Source organism: Dermacentor albipictus, chromosome 5, assembly GCF_038994185.2.
Source record: "Dermacentor albipictus isolate Rhodes 1998 colony chromosome 5, USDA_Dalb.pri_finalv2, whole genome shotgun sequence".
NCBI lineage: Eukaryota > Metazoa > Arthropoda > Arachnida > Ixodida > Ixodidae > Dermacentor > Dermacentor albipictus.
Window position 1 is genome coordinate 157,770,345 of NC_091825.1, and position 14,166 is coordinate 157,784,510.

Below are 14,166 nucleotides of genomic sequence, written 5' to 3' on the forward strand. Positions count from 1 at the left end.
ACGGCACTAAAAAAGGGATTGTGAAGGCCGTTCAATTGTCATTAAGCCTCAAAGCAGTCCTTGACAATTCATAACAGACGCAATTTCTACGAACGTGCCCAACATTTCCCCACAAGTGAGCGAGTTTGCGACAAGGCAGTGCTGCATACACAGGCAGCTTCCTCTGCCAGACACGTCGTGCAAGTTCGAACAAGTCGTTGAATCTGAAGGCAAAAGGCCCGCACCGCTATGCATCGGCGCTCGCCTTGTTTCGAAAGTGCGCTTAGTATGTCTGAGCCCCATGGTGGTCCATTGTTGCACCAAAAAATAAAAAGTTATGCCTCGTCGCTCTTATAGGTTTCCTTTGACTTTTTGCTATTATTCAACGAGCATCGACTACTGAAAGCCTATCTTTAAAATCAACGTTTCAGCGAGGGTAGCCTGTAATCGCAGGATTTGCGCTAACTCTATATCACACATCATCTGCATATATTCGTTACTTTATGTGACACCAGTATTATGGAATTTGGTGTCTCGCAAAACGTTTCGATTACTTTTAACACCGGAGCTGTTTAAGCTTTAGTTCCGCCGTGGAGCGTTACCAGAAAACTCAGCCCAGCTGTGCGCCGCCTCGCACCACCTAGCAACCACCTGCGAAAGCACCGAACCACGTTACCTCCATGCACACCACGCGCGTAGGGCGGAGTCGTGACGTCACAGGCGAGTAAAAGTTCCGAACAGCCAGCACAGTGACACACCTCTCGCCTTCTCTACTTCGTGCGTACGTGCTGCTGCCATGGGAAGACCGAAGAAAGTCCGGACGCCCGAAGAGGAAGCGGCTTACCAGCAAGAGCGCCCCACTGCCAAGCGAGAAGCGATGCGTCGCCGCCGAGCTGATCCGGAACACCGCGCTGAAGCTGCGGCTGAGAAGAGGCGACGCCGAGTCGAGTATCCCGAGTTTCAGTCCAGGGAACGCGAGAGTAAGCGCCTGAACGCTCGACTTTGCCGAGAAAGCGATCTCGGCCTGCCGACTGCTCGAAAACTTCCAGCTTCAAGCTCGCCGAGACAACAACTTAGCGAAACCTTGCATAACCTTGCCAAGCCTACAAACAACTTAGGCAAGCCACGTAAAAGCTAGGTGTCTCCTAGGTAAACTTTGTGGCGCAATATACATTTCTTGAAAAGGAACAGAAGAAAGGAAGACAGTGAAGCGCTAATTGGCGCTTCACTGTCTCCCTTTCTTCTGTCCCTTTTCAAGAAATATATTTTGCGCCACAAAGTATACCTAGGAAATCTAAGCACAAACTTACCCAAGAAGTCCTTTTGGAAAAGCTAGGTGATCACGACCTCCGCTGTTGACTCCAGCCTTGAACCACTATAGTGCAACCTAAGCACGTCTTTCTTTTTTATCGATATTTATTCTTCTCTTGTTAAGGTGTTTCTTTTTGTTTTGTATTTAGCTATGATTTCGGGATAACGAGCTCTTCTGTAGATAAGCTTTCCATATTGTCGCACTTAACAACAACGGTTGTGGAATTCAGTTCCAAAACGAAGGGCATAATCTACCGCGACTATAATGGCTTTTGAAAAACATTTGACCATTCCTAAAATGTAACTTGCCCGTCGTCCTCTCCTTTATTCTTTAGCCGCGTGCTAATAATTTAGCGCCAGTGGTCATTTTCACGAATACTCTGCTATCGCAGCTGTGTTTCGCCTCCTTCGAGCCCGCCTCCGGCGTCGGGGTATTTGGTGCCCTGTGCATGCACCTTTGGACCGACTCTCGGAAAACGTGTAGCGCGCTGTGATTCAGATTCTGCATAATAAAAGAACTGGTGCTCCTCTATGACCTGTGTAGGTTGCAAATACTAGTCACGAGGTTGTGTGATTCATTCTGTTTCATCGAGCACCGCGGACAAGGCAGGCCGATGACGTAGCCATAGACACCAAGAAAGTCGAAGACAGCTCCACACACCGTCCCCCTAATCCGTGAAATGATGCAAGATGTTGCTTAATAGCACCGGGTACTGGATATCCGGCCACGGAAGAAAAGCCAAAAGAAATTACCGTTTTTTTTCTCTCTTTTTTTGTTACCGTTTTATAAGCGCAAGCTGGTGAACCAGGTCATGGAAGCAGCAAATGTGAATGGCTACCTGTACGGAGGAAGCTACTAACCTTGGGTGAAGAAAGCAGCATCGTTTCTCACTGGTTCAGATCATTAAAGGTTTATTATCGCTATTTCTCCATCACTGAGAGAGAGAGAGAGATGAAGAGTAAAGGCAGGGAGGTTAACCAGATATCAGTCTCCGGTTTGCTACCCTAAACTGGAGATAGGAGATAGGGGTAATTTTATGAGCTCGATGTGTACCCATTCGCCTTGCTCTTAGACCTGCATACTTCCTTAGTTACAAAGATGTGAAGTTGTAGAAATGGGCCAAAGATTCAATAGCTCTGAGAATAAAACCTCTCAGTGCAGTACGAAAGGCTCCGTCTCTCGAAGAGGCGTTGCAGGATGAACCTAGCGTTGCAAATACTCCTGGATCCACCCGAATGTCCCTATTCAAATCTAAAAAGCTGCCAGCGATAGCCACGCATATTTTTCTCGCGAAGGGTACCGCCTGTCATGTTTCTACCTACTAGCACGAGCAGGACGTTGTGTTTTTCATCTTCTTTTCTGCTGCAGAACTCCCGGAGCAAAACTAAGCCGGTGGATTCACGTGCTACATCGCATTAATCGAAGAGGCATAGAAGTAGTTTGTGCTTAACAGCCCGTGTAGAAGACAGGCTTAGCCCTAAAACGGAGCCCGCTGCACATATGTTATACCACGCGAACCTTTGCCTTTTTAGACGTTAGAAGTGCTATCAAAACTGCAAAACGTTTGAGGACGGCTCTCACATACATTGCACACATGATTTGTGCCGCAGAGCGAATGATTGCGGTCCCCGTCAAGCTGAACAGGCCCACCTGACGGCGGGGCTCCCCTTGATCGCAAAAGAAAGCGACGACTCTTCAAAAACTGCAGCGCAGCGCTGCTGCACGGTATGCGAGAAATAGCCTTTTGTCTCCGAGACAAGAACCTCGCCGCTTTCAACTGTATACCACGGCACGAATGAGCCCGCAGACGGGAATGTCGAGCCTCCAGCGAAATCCGTCGAGAAAGCAATTTATCCGGACTCCGCGGAGAAATGGGCGCGCACTGCGCGTCGTCGTCGGCTATTTGCACACGCGAAGGCGACATCGGTGCGCGGCTTGCGGCAAGCGCGCTGACAAATTGGCCATCCGCACGCCGGGGCTGCGCGGCAGTGTCGCAATTTCCTTCCCCAGTGGGCTAAGCTCTCCATTACCGCCTCGCAGGAAAACGCGGCCAATCGTACGCTTTTCGTCACCGACGTACCCTGTGTTCCGTTCTTTCGCCGCATCTTGTTCATCGTGTCTGCCATTTAGCTCGGCGGCCTAAATGGATCTGCGCGTCGCCGATGTATGGCCGAAACTATTTTCCGAATCCACGCCGATCGCGTACGCTCCGAGACCCTTAGCAACAAAAGCCGAACACGCGAAAAAGAAGAGAGCCATGGGCCGGCGTGCGACGAAAATAAGCTGCACGGAGAAAGCTCGGAATGACACGACTCCATGTGCGCTCTCATTAAGTCCGAACTGACGGAACAGCCGGTCACTGCGTCCACGCGGTGACCTATCCCTTCCTATAGAGAGCTACGCACAGGTAGTGCGAAGATCTCCGCCGAGTGAACGTACAAGTGAACATGTGAGCCAATAAGTTTGTGTACACTATGCATGAAATATGAAGAACTGAAGGTACAGGAAATGGTGCTTCATATCGAACATCTGCTATATATAAGAATGTCGTCAAGATAAAATAAATGGCTTATATCGTACGGCCACCATTGCAATCACCACCGTCGCATTGTCTTTTGCGACGTCTCGATTCCTCGCATTTTCAATCTGGTTAACGTCCCCTCATCTACCTTTGCTATTTATCTGTCTGTCTATCCACATATCTGTCCCTCTATCCGTCCGCCCGTCAGTCGGTCGGTAGGTTGGTCGGCGGATCGTTCGATCGGCTGTACGCAGACCAAGGTGAAAAATTTCGGCCCATACACAGGAGCCTTGTTCACAATGAAAGGCTAAGAAGGAAGGTGACGAGGTTATATACGGTTTATTACATGCCGTAGGATGGCGTGAGTAGATCTGATTAAGATTGCAGTCACTTTAATTAAACGTTCGTGCACTTGTCTGGCTAAGTAGCTGCCCAAGATAAAGGCGCTCACTCAGATTCCTTTCATCACTTTTGAGGACAGATCTCATGACCAGTGGTGTCAATATGTTCCGCAAGAGCGCTGCTGGCCACGCGGTGGTTGTTCACGTAGTTTCGATGCTCCTTGAATCTTCTTTGAAAGTTACTGTGCTCTACGATGTACTTGTAGTCACATTGCGCGCAGTGGATAGTATACATGATGTCAGGTAATTTCTCACGTGGAAGGCGGTCCTAGCTTAATGTTCACGAGGGCGTACTGAGCTTACGTGATGGCACGTGGGCAACCTGCACACCACACAGGTGCATGACATGTGCAAGAGTCTTGCTGGAGCCTGGAACGTAAGGAACAGTCACCCGTTTCATACTCTCTGTTGGGAAAGAGTGAGGCGGAGGAGCCAGTTCTCGCTGAACGGATGCGACGAAGGAGGAGGGGTAACCGTAACTGTGTGTGTGACCTTTAGCGAACATTCATCTGCGACTGTGTTCACACTGACAACAACCGCTTTACCATTTCTGTTACCTCTCCTTTCCTCATCTATCTTCCCATTTTCCACTTCCCCAAGTTCAGGGCAACCAACCGTGCACGTTCTTGGTCGACCTTCGCTCTTACTCTCTCTCCGCAACCTGTCATCGCCGTAGCACTACAAGCTCGCATCTAAGTATAGGTGCTCCCAATCATTGATAGTCACGTACCTTTGAGCGTACACTCGCTGAGGCGTGCTAGTCCAGCACTATTGCCACAGCGTGAAGCACAGCGCAGTTGGTTGCGGAGTGTGCATTTTCAGTACGAGGAGAAAATCCCGACTGACGCGAGGATATATTGGAACAGTGTGCTGCACAAAATCAAAAAGCGATGTGGTTCCACTGCCTTAGTTTGTGGCTTCGCTGTGCTCTGTTAAGTTGTGAAGCACCGCATGCTTCGTTTTTTTTATTTTTATTTTTATACGAGGGCTTGCTTCAAGGCAAACTGCGGTCTGTATTATAAGTGTGATTTAAGGCTTGTGTCTTGTATGAATTCAAGCAGTGTTCCAATGGGAAGAGTGTATTGAGATACTAAGTAGACAAGAATTATTTATTGGTATACCCATAATTCAGCTCACTTCAGTCTGTTTCATTAATGACCTTGTGCAGGGTACATTCTGCGAAATAAATTCCCCGTTAATCTCGTGCTCCAGATAACCTATACCACGTTATAAAAATGAAAGGAAGCCAGGGATGGCAGCAAAATGAAGTGATGTACTGTAGGAATTGCGGTTGAAATGCCTGTGGTGCTGATTCGCAGTCGGACAGCGGTCATTGTACAACTTAACGCAGCTGCGCTGTTTAAGATTCCAAGTGGAATTTCAGTGGCTTGCCTAGGACATGAGCGTGTCTATAAATGAAGCCGCGGACAGCCTATCACGCCAAGTGCTGGCAGACGGTATAGGCCAACGAGGGAAGCCAAGGGAGAAATTTTCCAATAGAATTACTGCGAGCCATTTTCGATCTTTGTGGTCTCTACCTTACCAGCCTTGTGTAAACAAGGCTCACAAGGACTCAGCCGATGGGGAGGTTACAAGGAACTCAAGAGACGCAAAGTCACAAGGGACTCGGCCGACGAGAGGCAACCCTACTCACCGTATATGTAAGCTATCAGCGCGAATGCCGGAGTGACGACACAAGGTACGCTTGCCAGCATCGCCACTGTATTTGTTTTGTCAAGATCATGGGGACGTAAAACATTATTTGTTAGGCCACCCAGAGTTCCTCGAAGAGCGAAAGATTCCTTGAACTGTTAAATTAAAAGTATAAGCCGGGTCTGTGTGCGACAATGCAAAAATTAGTCCTCCCGCGGGGACATTGTACATCGGAAAAGGTGTTCCACCTCCTACTGAAGTTCTTTAGGAACCAATCAGTGAGGTTTAGCAATGTTCGCTATATCCTCCAATCTCTTGGCGTAGCAAAAGACTAGACTTAGAGGAATGTAGGCTTCCTGCCATTTCTTCTTAACAGCGTTAGTGGTAAGGGGCACGCTTACGCCACATGTAACTCTGGCATATTTACCCCCTACAAGTTAAAATGAACCGCTCGGGTGGCGCAATTTCCGGCACGTTTTTTTTTTTTTTTTATGCGAAGCGTATTACTAGAGCTCAACCCAGCTCCTCAGGCGCGGCGGTGTCGCCTTCAAAACCACGTGACACCGTGACGTCACGACAGAGAAGAAACGGGGCTCCAACTCGCGCCGTCGCTCGAGAGCTCAACCCAGCTCCTCAGGCGCGGCGGTGTCGCCTTCAAAACCACGTGACACCGTGACGTCACGACAGAGAAGAAACGGGGCTCCAACTCGCGCCGTCGCTCGCGGCGTCGCCTTCAAGGCTGACCACGTGACACCATGACGTCACGACAGAGGAGAAACGGGGCTCCAACTCGCGCCGTCGTTCGCGGCGTCGCGGCGGTATATAAGCAGCTGCGCTTGCCTCTGCTAGACACTAGACAGTTTTAGTACTGCGTCATGACGATACGTACGCAGCACGCAAGGGCTTTGCGGAACGTAGGAGCGCGTGTCGCGTTGGGGCTTTTAGTACTGCGAAACGCCTACGTACGTAAGAGGGCGAGCGTTAGACGCCGGGCGCGTCGGAGCGCATTGGCCGTGTCCACCAGTACGCCGAACCGTCCGCCAAACTAGACGCTGTTGATCTGACTAACGTGATGTAACGTGTGGGCGCGTTCCCGCTTCGTCGAACTATATTTAGGCCTTTAAGAGACTACTTTTAATACGGATGAAATACACGAATTATATCGAGAAAAATAAAGACCAAACACTTGCTTTCTGGGGCTGGCACTGTCATTTCCGATGAACTGCGCCAAGAGTAGGTCGAGCCTTTCGCGCAAACAGCGCACGCTGAAGACTTTCGTAAAAGCAAAATTCATATTTTTGGTTATACATTCCCACTTTGCAGGATCCTGGAAAGGGTTGTGCGCGTTTACTTCGCGCAGCAAAGCCAAGTCATACGCCACGGAAAAGAACAGTCTTCCGCTGGTCGCCTTCGACACCGCCATTTTTCCAAACTCTTGTCTCGCGCTCTCCCGAACGAACGAGAACCACGAGAGCAGCACGCAAGGCTCCCTACGTACGCACGCAAGAATCGGATGCGTGCGTACGCAGCGGCCGCGTACGCATCTCGTAGCGTTTGTGTTGCGTTCTGCACATGCGCAGTTTGCAGAACGCAGCGATCTTACGTACGCAACGCCGTTGCGTACGCTACGTACGCAGTACTAAAACTGTCTACTCACGAGGTGAGATGCCTCCTGGAGACAGAGCTGCTCGTTGGAATGAGAAGCGAAGGTTGCGGCGTGCTACAGAGACTGTTTCTAGGTGGCTTTGCTACGGCGCAGCGACTACGCGCCCCGCATCGGACGCGGTGAGCGTCGAGCAACGCAGCGTTCGGTGCGACAACGTAATGTGCGCCTGAGCAAGCGCCGCACGCCTGAGCCGACGCCGACGACACCGGCTTTTCTGCGACACGAGCTGCTTAACGCTGTCGCGTTAAAATAAAGGCTAGTATGCTTCGCATCCTGGGCTTAACCTTAGCTAAGCCACAGCCATTTTTTTCCAAACCTAGATCCGCATGTAGCTAGCACTATCCTCATCCTCAAAATGAAGGAAGGGGGCGGAGAATGAGGAGGGGGTTTTCAAGTGCTAAAAAAGAATACATATGAAAAAAACAGCCGTGTAACCATGGCGGTACCACAGACACTGGGTTAAAATTATCTGCTGACGTAAGGACTCGTATAGGACGAGACCTGTTGTTCACTTTTTAATATAGTGGCCGACATTGCAGGATAAATGAGAGCTGCATATAGCAGCCAACACCACAAACAAATTAGAACATTGAGAAATGCGTTTATAAATGATGGGGGGAGGCGCTTAATGAAATTTCGATAACATTGTGGGCTCTGTTAGCTGCCGCTCATAGCGCATTCGTTCCACTTGTTGGCGTCGAGACCTAATAATAGCTCGCAACTCCTCTAAAGCTTTTGTGCAGCCAGAACCCGCTGCGCTGGGGCAAAATGGAGTAATACGCCAGCTATGCCAACTTGCCTAGAAAATGTAATGATTCACAGCTTACGCCTGTTGCGCCGTGGGGTTTTCTTTTCACCGTCCTGGTAGAACGCAACAAGTTTACGTGCAAAGGCCGTTCCAACTCTTTAATCAACATTGAGATTGTGTGGGGAAGCCATGAGTGCGCCCCTGCGCCTGTGCGGGGCAACAAGTATGCAACCCCGACCAGCACAGACTTCTGGCAGTGTTAGTTTGGGCAGCTGTGATATAAACAAGCAAATCGCGCCGAAGCAGTTTCATGCTTCGCATCCACGAACACTGCGGCGTCGTTGAGCAGCAATGACCCAGGCGTAGTCCTTTTTCTTTAACGCGTAAGCGTATTCTTTCTGGACTTCCTGTTAACTTTCTGCGGGAATCTTAATTGAATTACGTCAGCATTGATCCATATCTGATTTCAATTGCTCGTTTATTTGGCACAACGGCATTGTTACGAGCTGTCTCATTTGTTATCAGTGGACACATATCTTCAGCGTTCAATCACTTTCGGTTATGCAGTGAAGTAAATTGGGCACTTCTTTACTGCAACAGCAGTTAATATCTAGAAAGTGGGGCCATGTGCCCCGTCTTGTCTGTCCGCCCGTTCGTCTGTGCGTATAAGTTGCAAAAGCTACGCCACTGAAACTCGGAGTTGGAGTTGAAGTACCGAGCTGCGCACAATGATGATAAGAGGAGTCGAGTTAATGGCGCGGTGCGCTGCAGCAAAGCAATGGGGGTAAATGCGCGGCAAACATTTGCTCGAGCGGGGGCGTTCTATACAGGGCGCGCTAATTCGTCTCTCTGCGAAAAATGCAATAGAGTGGGCGATGTAGATTGAGTGTTGCCGATGTTTCAATGCCCAGAGGAAGATATTGTCACGTGGTAGTGACGGCGAAGAAAGAAGCAGTACGGTGGAATACAAAACTAGCTTTTATTGGGCGAACCTGTGCCCACAAAACAGGCTACACTTATAGCACAACGAAAGCGGCGAACACAGTCGGCGATCGTCGAAAATCTGATCAGCGGTTCAAGCGCGTCGGCTTTTATACACAATCGTCGAATGTTCCAGACTAATCATTGGGACCCGCGTGCCTTCCATAAAGTTCTACATCATTCGCGTCAGGCGAATAAATCAGATAACACAAGGTTCGGCAACAACAGACTGCGGATAGAAGCATCGATAACTTTCCAGAAACTTCGGATACATGCAATGCAAGCGCGTCCCGCGCTGCGCGATAAGATTTTGTTAGGCGGTGATACCTGGTCGCCCGATAAATATAAATACACGTGTCAATACCCCCCTCTTAAAAAACATCGTCCCGATGCTACAAAGAGAGCGAAACACAAAGGGACACTTATTAAACATAAGTAACAAAACAACGAAAAGAAATAAAGTCCAAAGGTCAGTTACGCGAAGTCCCAAAGTTCGTCAACGCTGGTGGTACGGCTTGAGCCGCACAACGTGGACAATTTCTGGTCGTGAGCGGCGCCGCTGTGACAGCGAAATGCCGTCTGGCACGACCTCGTAGTCCAGTGCACCAATACGTCGGATGATCTTGTACGGTCCAAAATAGCGACGCAAAAGCTTCTCGCTCAGTCCTCGTCGGCGTATAGGGGTCCATACCCAAACACGGTCGCCGGGCTGGTACTCGACGAAGCGTCGTCGGAGATAGTAGTGTCGGCTGTCGGCCCTCTGCTGGTTCTTGATTCGCAGGCGGGCGAGCTGTCGGGCTTCTTCGGCGCGCTGGAGATAGGTAGCGACGTCAAGATTCTCTTCGTCCGTTACGTGCGGCAGCATGGCGTCGAGCGTCGTCGTCGGGTTCCTGCCGTAAACCAACTTGAACGGCGTGATCTGTGTTGTTTCTTGCACCGCCGTGTGATAAGCGAATGTTACGTACGGCAGGACGGCATCCCAGGTCTTGTGTTCGACGTCGACGTACATCGCTAGCATGTCTGCGAGGGTCTTATTCAGCCGCTCCGTAAGACCATTCGTCTGCGGGTGGTAAGCCGTTGTCCTCCTGTGCCTTGTCTGACTGTATTTCAGAATGGCTTGGGTGAGCTCCGCTGTAAAGGCCGTTCCTCGGTCGGTGATGAGGACTTCTGGGGTGCCATGTCGCAGCAGGATGTTTTCGATAAAGAATTTCGCCACTTCGGCTGCGCTACCTTTCGGCAGTGCTTTTGTTTCAGCGAAGCGGGTGGGGTAGTCCGTCGCCACGACGATCCACTTATTTCCGGTTATTGACGTCGGAAAGGGTCTCAGCAAGTCCATCCCGATCTGCTGGAATGGTCGGCAAGGAGGCTCGATTGGCTGTAGTAATCCGGCTGGCCTTGTCGGCGGTGTCTTGCGTCGCTGACAGTCTCGGCATGTTCTGACATAACGGGCGACGTCGGCGGTCAGGCGCGGCCAATAATACTTTTCTTGTATCCTCGATAGTGTCCGGGAAAATCCGAGGTGTCCAGCGGTCTGATCGTCATGTAGGGCATGCAATACTTCTGGACGAAGTCCTGACGGGACAACAAGAAGGTAATTGGCGCGGACTGGCGAGAAGTTCTTTTTCACGAGTAGACTGTCTTGAAGCGTGAAGGAAGATAATCCGCGCTTAAATGCCCTGGGGACAACGTCGGTGTGCCCTTCCAAATAATCGACGAGGCCTTTAAGTTCCGGGTCTGCTCGTTGTTGTTCGGCGAAGTCTTCCGCGCTTATTATTCCAAGGAAGGCGTCGTCATCCTCGTCATCTTGCGGCGGCGGGTCAATGGGGGCGCGGGATAGGCAATCGGCGTCTGAGTGTTTTCGTCCGGACTTGTATGTTACGGTGATGTCGAATTCTTGTAGTCTGAGGCTCCACCGTGCCAGCCGTCCTGAGGGATCCTTTAAATTCGCTAGCCAACACAAGGCGTGATGGTCGCTGACGACTTTGAATGGCCTGCCATATAGGTAAGGGCGAAATTTCGCTGTAGCCCAAACGATGGCGAGGCATTCCTTTTCGGTTGTAGAATAATTGCCTTCCGTTTTTGACAATGACCGGCTAGCGTGAGCTATCACGTGTTCATGTCCATCTTTTCTCTGGACCAGGACGGCGCCGAGGCCTAGGTTACTGGCGTCAGTGTGGATTTCGGTATCGGTGTGATCGTCGAAGTGCGCAAGTACGGGCGGCGACTGCATGCGTCGTTTGAGTTCTTGAAATGCCTCGGCCTGCGGCGTTTCCCACTTGAACTCGACGTCGCATTTAGTTAGCTGCGTCAGCGGCTCAGCGATGCGTGAAAAGTTCTTGACAAAGCGCCTGTAGTAGGCACACATGCCAAGAAATCTACGCACTGTTCTTGTCGATGGGCTGTGGGAACTTTGCTATGGCAGCTGTCTTCTGCGGGTCGGGGCGGACTCCATATTTGCTGATGACGTGGCCTAAAAATAGAAGCTCCTCGTAAGCGAAGCGGCACTTTTCCGGCTTCAGAGTAAGTCCTGATGACCTGATGGCCTCTAGTACTGTTGCCAGCCGCCTAAGGTGAACGTCGAAATTTCCGGCGAAGACGACGACGTCATCCAAGTATACGAGACAGGTCTGCCACTTCAATCCTGCTAAAACCGTGTCCATCACGCGCTGGAACGTTGCAGGCGCCGAGCACAGTCCGAATGGCATAACCTTGAACTCGTAGAGGCCGTCTGGGGTGATGAAGGCGGTCTTTTCGCGATCTCTTTCGTCGACTTCTATTTGCCAATAGCCAGACTTTAGGTCCATGGACGAGAAGTAGTTAGCGTTGCAGAGCCGATCCAATGCGTCGTCTATCCGTGGGAGGGGGTATACGTCCTTCTTCGTGATCTTGTTCAGACGACGATAATCGACGCAGAAACGTAGGGTTCCGTCCTTTTTCTTTACCAGAACAACAGGGGATGCCCACGGGCTTTTCGACGGCTGGATGATGTCGTCGCGCAGCATTTCGTCGACTTGTTCTCTTATAGCTTCACGTTCTCGCGCCGAAACTCGGTAAGGGCTCTGACGGAGTGGGCGAGCGCATTCTTCGGTGATTATGCGATGCTTGGCGACTGGTGTTTGTCGAATCCTCGATGACGTCGAAAAGCAGCCTTTGTATCGTCGCAGCAGACTTCTGAGCTGCTGTTGCTTAATCATGGGGAGATTTGGATTAATGTCGTAGTCTGGTTCGGGAACCATGGTCGTCGGGGTAGATGCGGCGGAATCCGAGAGGACAAACGTATTACTTGTTTCCAGAATTTCCTCGATGTACGCGATCGTCGTGCCCTTGTTGATGTGCTTGAACTCCTGGCTGAAGTTTGTCAGCAACACTTCAGTTCTCCCTCCATGCAGTCGAGCGATCCCTCTTGCGACGCAAATTTCATGGTCTAGCAGTAGACGTTGGTCGCCTTCAATGAAGCCTTCTACGTCAGCGGGTGTTTCGGTGCTGACCGAAATAACGATGCTGCAGCGAGGCGGGACGCTCACTTGATCTTCGAGCACACTCAAGGCGTGGTGACTACGAGGGCTCTCCGGCGGCATTGCTTTATCTTCCGACAGCGTTACTGACTTCGACTTCAGGTTGATGATTGCGCCGTGTTGGTCCAGGAAGTCAATACAGAGAATGACGTCTCGTGAACACTGTTGGAGGATAACGAAGGTGGCAGGGTAAGTCCGGTCATGAATGGTTATTCTTGCCGTGCAGATCCCAGTCGGCGTGATGAGGTGTCCTCCAGCGGTGCGAATCTGACGGCCTTCCCATGCAGTCTTAACTTTCTTCAACTGGGCGGCGATGTGTCCACTCATTACGGAGTAATCGGCCCCTGTGTCGACTAAGGCAGTGACTGCGTGGCCGTCGAGAAGCACGTCGAGGTCGGTTGTTATTTGTCTGGCATTGCAGTTAGGTCTCGGCGTTGGATCACGGCTGCGTCGTGTTGAACTGAGGTTGGAACGTCGCGTCGTCAAGTCGTCTTTCGTCGGTGTAGTTTTGGCTTCCAGACTTCGTCGGGAGGGCGGCGTGTCGTTATGTCGTCGAGATGGTCTCTTCGTCGTCTTCGTCGGCGGCGGAGGATCTTCGTCAGTTCGACGAACAGCAACCGCACCTCCATCGGTTGCTGCTTTTAGTTTTCCGGGTATGGGTTCGCAGAGCGGCCCCGGGCTGGGCCAGTGTATGGACGGCGCTGCGGCGACAGGTAGCGGCCTGGTGACGGCGAACGGGACGGTCGTCGAGAGTTCCACTGAGTGGCGGCTAGGTAATCGGCAATGTCACGTGGGCGCTCCCCAAGCTGTGGACGCGGCGCGTTGACGGCGAACCCTCTCAGTCCCATGTCGCGGTATGGGCATCGGCGGTACACATGGCCGGCTTCTCCGCAGTGATAGCAGAGCGGGCGGTGGTCGGGGGCTCGCCAAATGTCCGTCTTCCTCGTATAGGTGCGCTGGGCGACGGGTGGGCGCGCTGGCGGCGGCGGCGGTGGACGACGGAATTGCGGTGTTGCAGGACCTTGGCGCGGTCGCGCAGGGGGGCCTTGACGGCGGGCGACGGCGGCGGCGTAGGTCATTGCTTCCGGCTGCGGTGGTTCTGGTTGCACCTCAGGAACTCCAAGGGATCTGTGCACCTCTTCCTTCACGATGTCGGCGATAGAGGCCACTTGAGGCTGCGACGAAGGCAGGACTTTGCGCAGTTCTTCGCGCACAATGGCCCTGATAGTCTCTTGAAGGTCGTCCGAACCTAGTCCTTGGATGGCATACTGCGGCGTGTGCCCCTGGCGGTTATATTGCCGGGTGCGCATCTCCAGAGTTTTCTCGATCGTCGATGCCTCTGCAGAAAATTCAGCCACAGTCTTCGGTGGGTTACGAATAAGTCCGGCGA

At 51.4% G+C, this 14,166-nt stretch overlaps 1 pseudogene; it reads right to left on the reverse strand.

Annotated features, from left to right (window-relative positions):
• Positions 1-14,166, reverse strand: part of LOC135902363 (uncharacterized) — a 49,017-nt pseudogene that overhangs the window by 6,422 nt on the left and 28,429 nt on the right.